Here is a 14,456-nt window from a genome sequence, read left to right as displayed (position 1 = left end):
TCTGCAAAACAGTTTAAAATTATATTACTTCGGTTATTGTATTAAAATCATAGACTACAGCCATCTCAATCTTCCCAAGGGCCCCCTACACTTTGCATTATATTTCTCTGTTCATCAGCATTTAACTAATGAATTTGACTTTCTAGAAAATATCAGGTTTTCCTTGGAAAGTAACACATTTTTTTCTTTAGGTATTTTCCCAGATGAATGATGTTTAGCATTTAAATTACAACAAGCATATTTATAAACAAACAAACAAAAAACTACCCCTTCAAAAAAATAAGCCCAACATTTGGTGGAGAGAGGTAGATGACAGATCAGGCAAACACAGATTTGCATCTGGTCTCCAACTCTCTCTCCAGCAAACAAACAAAAAACAACAACTAAATCATAAGCTTATGTCATGTTTTAAATATTAATGGATTTATGCTAGATATAACTTTCACCATGTCTTCCTGATTCACCATCAGCAGAAGTCAATGAACTTGTCCTGTACTTTTCCTAACGAAAGTACAAGTACTTAATCATTCTAAATCATGAAAGAACAAGAGTAAGGATCCATTTCACTAAAGGCTGTATTAGGGTGTCTCATTTCTGTGAGCTGCTGTCTATGTATGGTGTCAAATACTGATGGAAATACTCATATGCTCTACTATGAAGGGAAAGTATGCTGCTGTGATACAGGCTTGCATTTTCAAACAGACCATAGATGAATGGTGTATGTTTATTCACAGACACACACAATACAGTCAAAGTAATTTGCATTAATACCCAGGACATCTGTGGTAAAATACTGCAATGCAAAATAGTTAAACACCCTCTTCAAATCAAAAAATGTAGATGACAGAAAGTAGTCTTAAAAACATTTCTTAATAAACTGAAACCTGACAATGTCACCTACCATTAAGTACATCTTCCTTCAAGAAGATATTCCTATGCTGTATTTTTATCCTATGATTTTATGATTTTATCCTATGATGTTTTTTTTTGTTTTTTTTTTTTTTTTTGTTTTTGTTTTTTGTTTTTTGTTTTTGTTTTTTTTTTGTAGGGGGAGAAACTACTTCTGAACCAGATTCTCAGCTGTACTGATCCTAAGGAAATGAGGGCCATTCCTACCACACCTACAGTAATCAGGCATAACTTCTGTTATTTCAAAGGAGCTAAACTCATTCACATTGACTTCTGGTCTGGTCCAAACCGCCTTAGTTGGAAAAGTAAGCTGTATGAGACTCTACAGCGAAACCTAGGCTTGCTGTACCAACCAGGGTTGGAAAATACTTTTTAACTATCTCCAATGATCTGCTTTCAGTTAAAAACCATTACACAGTGTGACATGTAAGGAATAAGAAGCAGCATGAGGACCTGGTAGTTGCAGTGTTTACGGACAATCTCCCTGGGTGGTTTGATTAACTCAGGAGCAGATGCTATTTTTCCCCCCTTTCTTGATCTATTTTTGTTTGGAAAATTTGAAGCTGATTGCACATATGCTTGAAGTTTAGGTATGCAGATTTGGAAAAATCTAAACAAGTAAATGCATTTTGTGAATATTACCAAGTAGGCACAAAATGTTTATTCTAACCATTGGATTTCTGTGCATGAATGTTTAGCTGATGCAAACAAAAGAACTCAATTGGTCAAATCTTCTTTAGGTTATGAAAGGAGTTTGTCTTTGTTTCTGTCCTGGCTTAATTATCTTCCTTGATCCAGATGCCTTCACTGAGCTGCATCTGCAAAATATTTCTCAGCTGAGGTATGACTAAGTCTTTCCCATGATTTGGCCATGTGGCCAAGAATCAGAGAACTGTTCTTCCTGCAATAAGGATTGTGAGAGCTCAGCACCCTAAACCATTTTATAGGCAGTTGTTCACCTTAAACCATTTTATCGCAATTTTTCTTATCTCAGTGTTGCAAATTTTTTCTAAAGAGGAAATGCTTGTGAACCACTCCTCAGTGCACATATATATATACATGTGCCCCTCATTTTTCATGGGGTGAGACCAGACGGGACATGTCTTGAATGCTCCTGGCAGAAATGGGAGAGCAAAAGGAAACTAGTGCTGGCTAAGACATCTGAGAGAACTTTGTAAGCTTGAGCTGGTGTGATCATGATACAAGGATGGCCAAGGAAAACTCCCTCTCCAAAGAGAGCAGCAAACAGAAGGAAAGGAACCTTTAATAAGAAGAATCAAAGTGCACCCTATGGTACGTTACCACCTGGTGTGCCCAAAGAAATTATTTCTGACTGCACTTTCCAGAGGACAAAGATTAAGCCCATCAGGAGGCACGATGAGGTGCGATCAGGGATCACAAACCATAACGAAAACATCAGAGTTGGCTTGTCAGAGAGTTTCTCAAGGTCATCTCACTCTAATTCTGAGTCTCTAAGTGTAACTCAAGGCTCTTTAATTTCCATTGAACAGATGGGTGCACAAAGCCCATGTTTTGATGCCAGGAGGCAACTATTCTTCCTCCATAAAAGTATTTTTATTCTGAAGGGTAATTTTATTCTTAAGGGGCAAAGGAGCAGGACAAGAATATTTCACTGATGTTTTAATTAAATTAATCATTCTAATATGAAAATACTAAGAATGCATTTCTGTACATTTTCAACATTGCATAAGGAAACAAAAAGATTCATTTTGTTTCTAAGGTTTTACTTCAGTTTCTCCCAATTAGCTGAGCAGGAGCAGCTACACTTTCTTTTCACACTAAGTACACAGACCTGAGTGTGTACATCTTTCCAACTCTACCTGTACTGAAGTTTCCACTAAGGAACTGATGTCCTAAGCGTTGGCAGTGGTCATTTTTTAAGGCTGGTACATGTGACCTATCTACAGAATTAAATTACATCTCATGAGAATAATTATTAAGCAGGAAACTTCATCAGTAAGAAGGAGAATAACAGCAAATAGGAAAGTAGAATTTTAAGCAAAACAAACAGAATTTTCCAGAATTTAAAATTTCCATTAAAAATGATCAATTTTCACGACATTTTCCCTGAGGAAAGTCTCAATAAAAGGTGGCCTTGAGGCCAGTCAAAGCCTCTCTTTATTTCAGAATTACCTCTTTACCTGATGAGAACTGTAAACTGTAGGTTAACCTCAGACTTTCATGTTGAGGCCTTTGCTCCCCAGCCAGTTTATGAGCCATGACACACCACATCCCTCCATGTTGAGTCCATTACCGTGTCTTGCATGTTTGTCGCACTGGTATTTCCAATATAAAAGTACTTTTTCATTTTGATGGGTCAAACTTTTGTTTCCAGTGGATAGTTCACCCTTTTTTGTCTCAACTTTCCTTTCGGGGGAAAAATCCCCAAACAGTAATTGGAAATTCTATAGTTTAATCTGCTTTCATAGCAATGAACTAACCAATGTGAAGAAACTCATAACAGATACAGACATAATAAGATGCAATTAATGGCTATCCATTTAAGGCAACCTTCTATGAGATTAAATATAACCATGGCACCTACTGTGTGATTAATAGTCACAGACATCATTTAGAGACTTCTGAACTCATTAATGTTTGTGTCCCAGGTCTTAAGGTGCCTGTATGGCTGAGATCAACTGACTGAATTACACATGGTGAACTTAGAATGAGAAGGTAATTCCCTGGAAATTCAGTGTGTCAGATAAGTATTATGATTGGAGGAAAGGGGCTTGTTTGCATTATTATTATTTGATCAACCACTCGTGGATATTTTTGCCTTCATGCACATAACTTTCTTTTCCTTTCCCAAAATGCACCCTTACAGAAACACCTGCTTCTTTTCTTAGTACTTGTGAATGCAGTTTACTAAAGGCAGAAAAGCATTATAGTTCACACAGACGGTCTGAATAATACTGATTTCAGCCACTCTAAATGCATGCAATTTCATTGTAGATGTTGTGTTGTAGAAAAAAGTAATTCATATCACTGATTAGAAATTGACTTAGTAAAATTTAGGACAAGAATTTCAAAAGCAAGCAGTAATTGTGAGTGCTGGGCAATACCAGAAATAAACAGGTGGTGTTCAGCATCCTCAGAGAATCTGCTCTCCTGAAGGCATCTAGATTGAGCAGACTCTTGAAATCATGGCTTAAGATGACCAGACAATGGTTTTAAACTGTGGTTTATATGCAATGACATCTTGCATAGCTATCTGGTATGCCTACCCTCTTCTATGTTACACATATGTAAGGCTAAAAAGGACTCAGTTTTTTAATAAAAATGAAAATCTGATGTTTCTCACAAAAGGAGCCTGTCTGCATTTTCATTTGTTTGTTTTAAAACTAAGAATTTCAATTTGGAAATATCTGGGATACTGATATTTCAGACTCCAGTTCCCACTGGAAATGAATGGATTCTGCAATTCATTGCAGCAGCTCAGTAAGAGATGAAAACTATATGCTAGGTAATCTTTTTAGGGAGCATCACACAGCAATAACAATGGTGGAATAAAGATCCAAAATGTAACTCCCATGAGCACTGTGGAAGAATTTTTCAAAAAAAATGTTCAGTTTTCAATTTTTGGTCAAGAGTCAACATATTCTACAGAACAGCTGCCTACTTCAATCCAGTCTGGTTAAGTCCTGTGTAACTGTGACAGTAGATGATGCCCTATTTAATGTCTGCATATAATAGCATGACTTATATTTTTTGTGTAGTGCTATGGCACATTATGGCACTTGGAAAACACATATCTTGTTATCCGATATGAAACACTGTAGGAAAGACATAAGACTCCACTAAATTCTCCAACCTAGTACTGTACTGTTGGTAGCTTAATAGTAGTAAACAGAGGTCAGCATTAAAGTCTATCTGATTTCATTTTCCACTTACCACATATTCTGTACATCAGTCACGGATGATGAGACTTCATGGCCCTTTCCACAGGAGGAAGGATGACTTCACAGTTAGGGTATTAGACTTAAGTTTAAGAGATTTTGGTTCAATTTCCAGTTCTCCTATGGAATCTTGGGCAAATTATTTAATCTGTCTGTTCCTATCCCCTAACTGGGAAGATGTTAATACTTTTGTCACTCTTGTGGTTTATTCATTTAAAAAGCACTTAAGGGCAGGAACTGCCCTACAGTGGATGTCTGTGCGCAGGGATCAGCACTGCAGAAATCCAACCCTGCTTGAGGAACCACTGCAAGACCACAGTTATAGCAACAATTATCTATTTCCAGCAATATAAATACACACACAGGTTGGCCTGAGCATGCATTTCAGCTGCCATGGAAGGCAGGCCCACAAGCTGAAGAGATGTGCAATGCCTTCAACAAACTTGCAAACCAGCCATGGCTGTGAGATGAGCCATGCCCTGCTTTAGCCTTTTGCAGCAGCTGTCAGAGCAGCAGCAGGGTGATGCTACCTGGCACCTGCAGGCTTGTAAAGCTGCACTGCCTGATATCTGCACCCGTAATTTGGAGGGCACTTGACTAACGGGAGCTGAGCAGTATTTCACCCTGTGGGGCTCACAGTAGCCACAGTGTCTGTCAACATGTTCTATCACTCTCTACTTATGCAGACATATTTTTTTTTTCCCCTCTCTCTCTTGCTCTCTCTCTTTTTTTCTTTTTTTTTTTTTTCCTGATGTATTCATCACTAGGCTGCAGACACCTAGTTAATCCATTTAGAACCTATCAGCTCTGTTCATCGGCTCATAAACCCATTACCTCGGAGGCGCTGTGCTCAGGGACACAGGTGCCAGACCAGTGCACAAAACGCAATTGAGTTATGTAGCAGGAGGCAAGGACCTCGGATTCATGATTCTGCCTGCATGGGGAATTGCACGCATTATGTGGCAGCAGCCACTTTATTAAATATCGATTTAAATCACAGCCTTTAATCAAATCCGATAGAAGACCTTTCTCACCTCCTGTCTCTCCTCCCCGCCATGCCTAACCCATGCTCCCCCCTCTCTCCCAGCTCTGCATGGGTCTGCTTGATGACAGCAAAGCTCAGGAATGAATAGTTAGCAAGTGGTTCAACAGCAAACCCTTATCAACAGTAATGAGGCATTTGCAATAATCGAGTGATGAAATGTAAATGGGCAGTAATGAGCACAATTACATCCACTGGGGAACCATCAAAGCTGCTTCTTTCCTTGCAGATAGATGAGCTCCCTCACCCTCACTGCCCACTGCTGCCTTCGCACAGAGCACGACACACATACGGGGACGGGCAGAGAGGGAGGTGGCACTGGGGACCTGGCAATGCCTGGCCAAGGAGCTCTCTGGCAGCACCCAGGCTCCCTCTGTGTTAATGCTACCTTGGATGGTTATCCTCCACCCTCTCCTCCTTCCTGGTCCTTAGGGATGATTTGATTTGCTGCGATGTTTGAAAACTGCCTCATTGTGCTAACAAGATTAACTCTAGCCTGTGTCTGTTTGATGCACTGAAAATGTTCAGGGCAACTCGACGGGGCTTTTAGCTGGAGCTGAAAGAGCTGAGAAATGGGATGGTTGCCAGGAAACAGGCCCAATGGCAGCTTATGTCCTCCTCACAGGTGAGGGACCAGTCGGGAAAAACAGTGGCATGCTCAGGAGATGGAGAAAGTTGGCGCTTCCACAGCCCGGCTGGTAGATGTTAACAGGACCCCAAAATGGCTTGTCAAGAAATAAACACATCAAACTGCATAATCTGTCCCAGTCACTCCATGTATCCAGAGTAATTTGTGCAAATAAATAGTGCTAGAGAAAAAAGTCAAAGAGCTGAGGTTAAAAAGTTGGGTTGCAGAGAACCCCCTGTAGAAATTATTGCTGTGCCTGCAGTGCCTTCACCCAGCTGCTCTTGACACCATATTTCCTAAGTCTTACAGGATTCACCTGTAGCATACAACCTAATTGTCAGCATCCTTATTTCCCTGCTTTAAACCCATGTTATTGATGGAGAATTATCCAAGGAGTTTAAGAAGTGATCAGTTAGGGAAAGCTCATAAATTGTGACTTTTTTTTTTTTTTTAAGTCATCAAAAGGCTTCTGTTATGCCTTAGCCCTGCTGTGGTGGTCAAAGTTAAGTTTCTGATACTTAAAATTAAAATCTCCTTTAATTATGCATTCATTGCATCACATGAAGAATTCCTGTGCTGACAAATCTCCACCCTGCTGGACCACATGCTTGAAAACCAGGCATTGTGCAGATGGGCTGAGAAGTGTGCACTGTGTGCCTTCTGACCCTTGGCAGAGCTGCTGAGAAGGGTGGGTGTCAGTTCTGGCATAGCCAAAAACACACCGGCCCACTAATGGGGCAGAAAGGGGCTGCCTGCAGAACTGGGGTTAGGGAGAGGAGAAGCACATATAGGGCGACAAAGTTTACTGGTAACAGTGAACTGAATTTACCCACTGTAAAGACGCAATTCTCATTTACAATTATAGTCTTTCAGAAGCTGGGGAGAAGGCGAGGCTGTGTACTGTTTTTGAAAAGCATACATGGTTTGCTTAATTGAAATGGCCTACAATGTCTCTGGGATGGCCTAGGAAGTCACGCAAAGGTGACTTTGTGGTGGTGCAAGTGATGGTGCAAACTGGTGTTGGTGTTAGTTTGTAATGAAATAGGGTGAATCTTTGGTAGGTGTCTTGTTCAGTAGATCTCCTCTTCTGAGGACACTACAGTGATTGTGATAGGCAGGATCTGAATGAAAACAAGGTTTGCCAGAGAGCAACTTTCTCAGGGGCTAGAAAAAAGACTGTTTTGGAGACCTAAAATACTTGTTTCTACAATGCTATGCTTCAAACAATGTCAGGGTAGGAGACAGGCTGAACGTACCCCAGGGTACCAGCAGAATGAAGCAGTTTTCCAGTACCAGAGTTTCTCATTCATTTCTAACTTCCCAGCTCTCAGAATATGAATGAATATGTCCCTGCAGCAATGAATTCCACAGGTTACCTGTAGCACAACCATCCTCTCATCACATTTCCATCTGCTGCCTTTTATTTCAGAAAACATTCCCTGTTTTGGGGGTCAGCAGTGGCTCAAAGGGACCAGTTGCAATACCAAAACAGCATGGTGGAAGCAACCCAAATCGTGGCAAGCAAATCACATCCACTCATCTGGGAATTAATTCTGTTAGCACTGCATCTGGAGACAGATGACTGATACACTGGTGAAGGGAAGATCCTGCAGATTATCCAGCCAGGAGAGGCACCCCAGACACCCACTCTTACACCAGAAAGCAGCTCAACACTGTGCAATCGGGTGGTGCAAGATGGTCATCTCCACTAGCTGTCACAGAAGGCACTGCTGATGTCCTAAGGAGTTACTTAATATTATGGAGTTCCCTTGCCCCTAGTATCTGGGTGGTTTTAACCACACTATTTTCAGTGCACATCACATTTAGAAATACGCTAGGATGTTTTACTTATTAGAAATGCAATAGCTGTTAAATTGTATTAGTTATTGACCTTAGCAGCAATAAACTGTAGCGGGAGTAGTCTACAGTAAACACTGCTAAATCATAATCAGCTGGTACTATGTGGGTATTTCTGACCATTTGCACTATGCTCTGTAAAATACATTTGATCACAGTATATAAAAACATGAAAGTCCTGTACATGATTTTGAAATGTACTAAGTTTAAAGACATATTCAATCAATTTATCATTTAACTTATGGTTTCACAAAAGCTATTAAACGCTGTGAGCCTGGAGGCCACACATGCTACAGCCCTGGAAATGTAAAGAAGTTCCCTTGAATCCCTTAATAATGACCTTGACCTATTGAAAAAGGTGCACGTCTTGTCGATAATTCATCTCATGCTTGACCCTGGCAAGATGCCTAACCACCCTTGAACACTTACAGTGGGGGATTTTTTTTTCTTTCCCCTGGTGAAATGGGCCGTTTTTTTCCCCTGTTTAGCAAAATCTGGAACACAGATCATTAGAATGCTTTTGGCAGCTAATTTGAACATCAGTGACTCAACTTGGAGAAGGAAGCCTTTTTCTGCCCTAAAGAATCTCAGGGAGTTTTCAGACTACAGTAATTGAAAAATCCCCAAACACTCACTCACAGAGGAGATACACATTACTGCAGGAACAGTCTACAAATTGTAAAGTATTCAATTTACATTCTCAGTACCTCAGGGCAGTTGTGAAGAATTTATATCTTCAGAAACCTTTGAACTAACAAAAGATAACATTTCACAGCAAAGTCTACTTGCATAAAAGTTTTTTAACTCCCTTCTTTCTTATTCTGAAGGAAGTGTCTTTTGCACTTCCGGAACCAAGGCTCAACACAGGTATCAGAGATGTTAAAAAGGAGATGGAGTCTGAAATAGAGGTGTTAAAAAAATTAACGGACATACTACATCTCATCTAGATCATGAGTTCATTTTTCACCAGCTCACACATGATGCATTCTTGCTCTGAATTTGATATCTTTTTTAAGGCTGAAGATACTTTGGTTTGATCAATGTGCTAGGATCCTTAGTTACATTAAAACCCTTTACACAAAGGGCTTTATAACATGTTGATAACGGGAACAGATACACCCTGGATGAGGGGAAGAGGACGTTTTTCTTCCCTGCGTGCATCATATGGGGCAGTGAATAGTGCCACATCCCCCTTCCCTTTACAATATCATTTTGTCTGCTTGGAGACCTTATTTTTAAAATGAATCATGATAAGACTCAGACCTGACACTTTGAAACTGAAAAGAGAACCCTTGTCTTTAAGAGGCAAAATATTTGAGTTTTGGGGTGTAGGTGTTTTTTTTTTTCTGTTGTTGTTTGTTTGTTTCAGTATTATTTATTTTTTTTTAACAGGGTCACCTCATAGATTATGTCACTTGGATTTTTATCAACAAACCAACATTTTCAGAGGTTCCACTGTTGTGTGTGAACCACACAAGCAGTTTTTTTTTGTTTGTTTGTTTGTTTGTTTGTTTTAAGGATTAAGGAACCCTAAAGGACTGAAGGAACCATAGGTAACTGGTAACTTCAGGCATGTCCTTAAGTCACACGGAAGCCAAAGTTGATATCTGACTGCCGTTTGAGTACACCAAGGAGACAGAGACTGCTAAGTCACTCGGGTTCAAGGGCACAGAATCAGACCCCATTTTTGTGAAGGAAATTGGTAATAGAACCAGGAACAACATTTGCCATCTAGGAAATTATCTTTCTCTTCCTCTCCCCTTTTCTTGATCAAAGAACACTCAAAATAATTACCAGTCTAATGACATCCTTTTGACTATTGTTTTTTACATTTCTCTAGAAAAAAATAAGAGAGAGAGAGAGAGAAGGGAGGAAGGACAAAAAAATTCTGCTTCAAGCCAACCCTAAATCTATGATTATCATATTCATGTCCAACACTAACCATTATGTGGAAACATTAATGAAAGTTTTAAAATGCAATCATTGGTTAAAGTTTTTTTTTCCCTTCTCTATCAAGAAATTGATAAATGTTTCTATTAACTAATAACCCAGAAATCAACAGTCTTATAAAACCGGTTTATTCAGCCCAGAAAATTAGGCAATCCATCATGACTGATTTGCTCACATTTTCCCCTGCAAATAAGTGAGATGAAAACTTTAAAACCAATAAGATAATGCACTTAACAAATTCAGCTGAGAGAGATGGATAAACTAAGATGCCACTGGCATCAGTTAAGGAAAATCTGTCGTGTTTCCAATTATTTGAGCAGATTTTGTATCCCAATTTGCTGCCAGACTGGCTGCATCCCCCACTCCCCTCTTTCAAACCATATCATCTGATCTTAAATCAGAACAAGCTCATCATATCACACTATGAAAGGCCAACAGGGGATAAATGACACCAGATGTTATATGAGTTTTCTTTTAGGCTTTCATTTCAGACTTACTGCATTCCCCATGCTGCTTTTTACTTGTCAAAAACTAAATGTGCTTTGATAGATAACAACCCTATTTTCTTCACTGCCTGAGCTTAGAGAATACCATTAAGTATTGATATTGATGGTGCTTAACTAGGGAATGCAACCTGGGACTGTGGAAAGCAGGATCCTGGGATTCTGAGGTATCTTTCAGTCCCACAGATGCCTTTTCTGCTAGTCCCAGTGTTTTGCTGTTGTTGCTGTTGGGGTGGTGTTGGGATACATGCTGTGTGATTTTACAACACAAAATATGAGCACACAGACAGGCAGGAAAAGCAAGGAGGGGCAGGCATGCTCAGGAGCATAACTCTAAGGCCCATCTGCTGCTGTTGTCTGAGCTGCTGAGGGAGATGATATCGCACCAAAAGACTAACAATGAACTTCTGAAGCTGAACTGAGACCCAATAGCGCACAATCCAAGACCCATCATTTTAATTTGCTTTGCGTATGGTCTTCTGGAGTCACTGTGTGCCTGGACTGCTAGGGAAAGGCTGGAAAATGGCAGACACAAAGAACAGCACATGCTGCTCAACCACAGTGGGAGAGCCAGGCTTGCACAGTAGACCGCACGCATGGCTGCTTGTGCCTGCAGGGTGCACTGCACCCCACCACCACAGGTCTGAAGGGAGAAGATGCTCTGTAAGGGAGAGACCTGGAGATCCTCCCTAGGTGTGAGCAGCATTTTAAAAGCTGGCTTTGACCATACACAATGTACTAACTGTGTTCCTAGGCTTAAAATGCCTGTTTGGTGCTGCAAAGGACCTGATACAGAGAAAATGAGAACCACCTCACTATGGGGCAAAGAAATAAATTAATAAATACTCCTGATCATGAAGGAAAAAGATGCTTGTTTCTTTAGTGTTACGAATGATTGGTTTTGAGTATATTTAGAAAGCTGAGCTAGCCTTTCATAATTACCACAAATATCTTCTTAAGAAAATACCTAAATAGCAAATGCACTTTAACTCCTTTAACTCCACAGTGTCTTTTAACATCATGTCATGGTGCATGTGTTTGTAAGGAGGCACTACTTTGAGTACTTCATTCTACTGCCCAGGAGGAGCTTACTTGTCTCGTAGGTGGATGTAAGAATTGGAAGCATAACCTCATCAATTTTCCCACACACCCTCCCGATGCAGCGAGGGAGTATATTCATACACATTGTGACTGCAGCTGCTAGCAAGCAGCTTGCTCCAAGGTGCACTGAAGTCAACAGGGTTAAGCTTCAAGAGCAAAGGAAGAGCACGGTCAGAGTAAGTGACAGAAGCGGCAGCTCTCCTTTACAGGTCAGAAATGCTCAATTACAGATTCTGAAGCAAAACACGGCTCCATCTAAACACTGTAACAACTCTTCCTCACCCAAACCTTTTCCACTGCCCTGGCATCTACTGCCAGCCTGTGTATTTCTGCCTGCCATTGCAGTTCCACATACTTCCACTGATATCACCTTTGTAACTCATGCAAAATATGCTTGGTGAACAAAATACACCAATAAGCCAGGAGCTGTCAGAAACCATGACTTATAGCATTAAATAGCATCAGTTTGATTTGGCTGACACTCTGCAGTATCTACGTAGAACAGCATCACTCAATACTGAGAATGAGGAATGAGCCAGCCTCAGCTCCCCTCCTAGCAAAACTTTACAGGAAAGCAGAAAACCTCATCAACCAGTTTGTGCAATCAAGTGATAATGCAGAACACACAGGATATGGGGTGGGGGGGCAATAGTTACATCCATGTGCCACAACAGTCTAGAGATCAGTGCCCTTCTGAAACTGCTTCCATCCAAAGATCTCGGCAAAACACAGTGTGAAGAAAGAAGCCAACAACAACTCTTAAATGTGGGATGACAACAAAAGAAATGTCAATGAATATCTCACTGATATCTCACAACAACAAAATTCTGCCAGATTTGCCTCACCTTTAGCTGCTGTACCACTGTATTCTGTCTGTGATTTTCAGAAAGAGCTTGAATTGGTATTTTATGTCCCTCTCCTTACAATTTTCAGTTTGAGAAAAAGCATCGTATCACTTGCTCATCCTCTCTGTGTGTTTTGTCCTTCTTAGAAAACAAGCAGAATAGGGTAGATGGTCACAAATTGCTTACTAAACTAAAAGCAACAAACAGTGGAGGTTATTCAAGTGAAAACGATAATGCAATCCATTGTCTATTCAACTACTGCCCTCCCCAAAAAGGTGACTTTTTTTCTTTTATAAATGTCTGCTTATTATCAGTGCAGTCAGATATGCTAGTTAGCAGATTGAAAGAAAGATCCTCCTATGCTCTCTTTCAATGCTAATCTTCCTCCACCTAGCTATACACCTGATTACCTGTTTTGTGGATGTTGTGGTTTAGCCCGGCTGGCAGCTAAACACCACACAGCCGTTCGCTCACCCTCCCCCCTCCCTCTCTGGGATGGGGGAGAGAAACGGGAAAGTGAAGCTTGTGAGTTGAGATAAAGACAGTTTATTAAGACAGGAAAATAATAATAACTAATAATAATAATAATAATAATAGTATTAATAATGATAATGTGTATGAAACAAGTGATGCACAATGCAATTGCTCACCACCTGTTGACCGATGCCCAACCTATCCCCGAGCAGCCGCCCCCCCCCCAACCCTAGCTAGCCACCCCTATATATTGTTCAGCTTGACGTCAGATGGTATGGAATACCCCTTTGGCCAGTTTGGGTCAGCTGTCCTGGGTCTATCCCCTCCCAGCTCCTGCTGCACCCCTAGCCTGCTCACTGGCAGGACAGAGGGAGAAGCTGAAAAGTCCTTGGCTTGGTGTAAGTACTGCTCTGCAACAATTAAAACATCAGCATGTTATCAGCGCTCTTCTCATCCTAATCCAAAACATAGCACCCTACCAGCTACTAGGAGGAAAATTAACTCTGTCCTAACTGAAACCAGGACAGTGGAAGAGGGACAAATTGCTGCTTTTGGATCTGTCGGCACAAGAGAAAAAAAAAATATATGATTCAGGGATCCTCCATCATCATCAGAAAGGGTCATCCCTATAGTTACCAGGAATATAAGACCTGTGGCCACCTGGTATCCAAGCTAAGGGTGGTTGAAGCTGGGCTGTGGTGGTTAGAAGTATCAGGGACCATATCTCTAGGGATGCTGCCCAAAGAGTCAAGTAGACTTGTAAATGTGTTGTCCTGCATATAGGCACTTACTTGCTTGAGCAAGCTCTCTTGGAGATCCTTCCTATGTATATGAATTTCTCTGGTGGAAACTTTTGCCCAAGCTGAAATTTTAAGTGAAATTGGGAAAACATCTGTACAAAGTGTTTCTGAAATCTCCACTCATGGACAGCCACCCCAGAAAGCTTATTCCTCAAAACAGGAAAGGCAAATAGCCCACTCAAAAGTCTGAAATCAAAGCAGTTGGAACTGCAATAGCAAATGATGACAACAAACTGCTCTCAACCAAACACCAGGCAAAATATTACAAACAGATATTAGTCAGCTAATACTTTGTCATGAACAATCAATTTAAGAAAATCAGCACTCTACTGACATATTAGTCAAGAAACAGGAGCAGAATTAATCAAAGCAATGACTTTGCAGTACAATGTTCAATGCAACTAAATCCCATCATTAGTTTAGGCCA

Source organism: Cygnus atratus, chromosome 2 (assembly GCF_013377495.2).
Source record: "Cygnus atratus isolate AKBS03 ecotype Queensland, Australia chromosome 2, CAtr_DNAZoo_HiC_assembly, whole genome shotgun sequence".
NCBI lineage: Eukaryota > Metazoa > Chordata > Aves > Anseriformes > Anatidae > Cygnus > Cygnus atratus.
The sequence above is the reverse complement of the archived record's forward strand: the minus strand, read 5'-3'. Positions refer to the sequence as shown.